We start from the raw sequence: 3,427 nt of genomic DNA, 5'->3' as shown, positions 1-3,427 counted from the left end.
TGTAGACTCAAAGTGTGGCTCTGTCGTGTTGTCTCTAAGCAGCAGTGATTTCTGAAGGGACTGTGACAAGTCATGGCTACTCCGAGAGTTTTACTTCTGATGAGCGGCCAGCGTATGTAAGTTTGTGCTGAGGCGATGCTGAGCCGTCTTGCGCATTATCTTTGTAAATACACCAAGCCGACGATGTAGCAATGTTACCATTCCCATTTTACAACTGAGGAAAAAAATGAGACTTAGAAACTTTAAATCATGTGTCCAAGTTCATACACCTGAAAAACAGTCCGAGGCTCAGGAGGTTTGTCCATCCATAAAAGTGCTTACCTGCAAGTTTAATGACTTGAGTTCAAATCCCCAGAACCCATTTGTAGTGTGTTTTCATAACCACGGCAGTTTAGTCAGGAGATCGGAAGTGGAAACAGGAGACTCTCTGGACACTTTTGAACTGGCTAGTCTGCACTTACACCTGTGCACACACATACACATTGTGCACTTACACACATACTAAACATGCACAATGATACGACTGTATATATTTGAGCCTCAAAATTCCTCACACGAGCTATGATCCTTAATCACGATGCTATACCGCCTCATGCTTTTGTGCTTTCTCCAATGGGAGCTCCCTAATGAGGTGACTGACCTGTGAGGAGTGTATTCACAGATAAACAGTGTGCAGTTTGCTTGCATCTTCTAGGACCAGAGAAAGGATGCCGTTTGTACACGTGCAAGATACCTTATCCCCGAAACAGGCGAGGCAGACGGTGAAGCACCAGGCAGGCTGTTTGCTAACTTTCTTGCGTGAGAACTCTAGCAGCTCTTTGGCTTATCCCAGGTCACCCACCAACCAGGATCTCATTTGTAGGACTTCCCAGCCAAGGGCAGGTCCTTCTTACTGGATTTGTAGCCAGTGAAACAGCGACTTAACTATTTCCCAGAAGTCCAGGTGTGGCAGGGGAGGGGGGAGGGAGCTGCCTCATGAAGGGTGATGGAGAACTGGGATCTTGAGTCCACTCCCAGGGAGATGACACCGTAGGAAGAGCTCATTCCTGGCCACTTCACATCTGCAATATGGTGGCGACCTTACCTGGTTACAGGAAGCCCGATGTGACTTGCCCTCTGGTATTGGGCACACATGTCTAGTATACTAAAGAGTCATTTTCTGCTTACTCCTTATTTTGAGCCAATTCTCAGATGAGAGGTATTAGTAACCCAGTGTTGATTATGAGGTAAGGTATGAAAATGGGCTTGATTTATTTGCAATTAAAATGTTTTCCCGTCTCCCAGGACAAGTTATGTTCACAGCTCTTTGTCTGCTAGGAGAACCGTGGGAGCAGAGAGGATAGGACCCCAGGGACAGGTGTCATCGGGAAGATGTGTTATTGCCGTTTATCAAAGCAGAGAATGTTGTTACAAAAAAAGAAATGTACCAGTTTGCAAGTATGTATTGGTGGAGAGTGTGTAAACCCAAACCCAAGTCCAGTTCAACCCGCAGTATGTGTGTTCTGAGCGCCCCCTACCCCTGCAAAAAGGTTGGCAAAAGTTCCTCACTCCTGACTTGCAAGCCAGTACAGCTCTATACCTCCTGAGAAACACTGTCTCATTCCTGGGGCCTTTAAACACAGTTTAGTCCTTGGTCTGAGAGAATGTGAGCTCTAGAGGACTTCTCAAGGTAACAATGTTAAATGAATCCTGTATGTGTTACCACTGCCCAACCTGCCCCCGTAGCAGACATCACTTATCGATTACAGAACTCATCTGCCTTTGGCTCTTTCCACATGGTTTTTTAGCATCAGAGCATGGCATCCTTGATCCAGTGATGTAGTTTTCCCTGCCTCCCAGCCCGTTCCTTGCAAAAGAGAGATTTGAGGTTATAACCCCTGCCAGTCACCGCTCAGATGTGCTTAGCCTCAGCCAGTAGCGCTTTTGCTACTCATGTATCTCCCCAGTGCTTTCCAGCATGTGAGGAGTTCAGCTGTGTACAGGCTCAACCTAGTGTCACGCCAGCCATCTGTGCCACCAGACACAGGATCAGACGTCCAGTGTGCGCGGTGGTGTGCGTGTTTTGCCTTCACATATGTCTGTGTACCATGTGGGTGCTGGGAATCGAATCTGGGTCTCTGGAAGAGAAGCCAGGGCTCTTAACTAGTGAGTATTCTCTCCAGATCTTTTTTTGAGACAGATCTCAGTAGGCTGGCCTCACCCAAAGTGGCCTTGAATTAGAGATCCTCCTGCCCCTGCCACCCAAGTACAGGGAATACAGGTATAACAATGACAGCTTGTTATGTATTTAACAATTACAGACTTGAGCTTACATATAAAGTCCATTTTGAGATCAGACAATTAAGATCCAATCAACTGCATTTGTTTGGCGGATTCATCCACTTCCCCCTCCATTTCTCTAACCAGCTTTTCCTTTAGAGTTAGGCCAGTGGTTTCAGAACAAGGTGGTGTGGAATCATTTTCATTTTTATTTCCTCCTCTAAACACAGTTAAACACCCTGCATAAAGGAAGTCTGAGCACCGTAAACGCTGCCTAGAACAGAGTTGGGGTCTCTGGCAATGTGGTGGGTCCCCTGCACTTGCTTCTGTGTCCCTCATAACCCGGGAACCAGGCTATCGCGAGGCCTCACACGGAACCAACCTCAGGCAAAGACAAAAAAAAAATAAGTGAGAAAATAAGAAACGCTTGCTTCCCAGGTGAAGAAAGAGAAGTCCGTTAGAGTTCCCGGCACTCACTTCACACGGGCACCAATTGTCCCAGTTCATTGGCAGCAGTGACAGCAGCCCTCTGCCTTGGTGCCCTCCACCCAGTGACACAGAGACCCGAGCCACGCAGTGCCTGCTTGCCCTCGGCAATGTCACCACACAGCCCGCAGAAGCCCTTTCAACCCATTGGAAGACACCCCTGGGGGCTAGGCAGAAGCCCTGGAGCCCTGGAGAAGGAAGCAAACAGAACAGCATTGCAAGTTGTCACCTTGGAACTTAAGCCCACAAGAGAAGGCTTGTGCCTCAGCTCTGTGCCTAAGCAGGACGACTACAGCCAAGACAGAATATTGGAACTGGATCCCGAGTTACCCAGATGTTCAGAATGCAGCTGCACCAGCCAGTCCTACCCCAACCAGGAAAGCCATGTCCTAAACAAGGAGACACTCAACTTGCAGGTACACCCACGCGGTGCACAGAGACATCAATAATTAGTTTCCCCCAAACAAAACAGAAAATGGCAAACCTGAGTGATGACACAGACCTAAAAGAGAACACGTCGAAAGTCGCGGAAATAAGGAAGTAAGATGGCTTGGCGGGTAAAGGCATTTGCCTCCGGAGCCCAGTGGTCTCACTTCCGTCCCTGGAACCCAGGTAAAGATGTCAGGAGAGACCCTGACTCCACAAGGGTGTCCTCTGACCCCCACACTTATGCCATGGTACG

This window comes from Microtus pennsylvanicus, chromosome 11 (genome assembly GCF_037038515.1).
Source record: "Microtus pennsylvanicus isolate mMicPen1 chromosome 11, mMicPen1.hap1, whole genome shotgun sequence".
Taxonomy (NCBI): Eukaryota; Metazoa; Chordata; class Mammalia; order Rodentia; family Cricetidae; genus Microtus; species Microtus pennsylvanicus.
Note: the sequence above shows the minus strand (reverse complement) of the source record.